Genomic DNA, 433 nt, shown 5'->3' with positions numbered 1-433 from the left:
TTTTGGAGTTTTCCTTAAGATTCTCAACCACCCACTTTTAGATAATCTTTTTTTCTAATATTGGAAATCTTAATACACATATAATTTTATATTTTGTTTTTAAAATGTTTAATTAACGCAAGCATTTTATATTTTGCTATAGAGTCTTTCAAACTTTATAATGGTACATACAATCTGATATTTACAATATTTTACTTTTAGAAACTGAAGTTGTATTCAACTGTATGTATTGCTTAGTGACATGGTAAATGACTTTGCATGTATATTTTTTATAGAATGAAACTATTTCCTTAGGAACGATCACAGATACTTCAAATTACAAATGATTCTAATCAAAAATCTTATTTGTCAAGGACACTATTAAGAGTTAATCTTAGCCAGGCTTGGTGGCTCAGCCTGTAATCCCGCGTCTTTGGGAGGCTGAGGTGAGTGG

Source organism: Carlito syrichta, unplaced genomic scaffold, assembly GCF_000164805.1.
Source record: "Carlito syrichta isolate Samal-C Ts95f unplaced genomic scaffold, Tarsius_syrichta-2.0.1 Scaffold315407, whole genome shotgun sequence".
Taxonomy (NCBI): domain Eukaryota; kingdom Metazoa; phylum Chordata; class Mammalia; order Primates; family Tarsiidae; genus Carlito; species Carlito syrichta.
Note: the sequence above shows the minus strand (reverse complement) of the source record.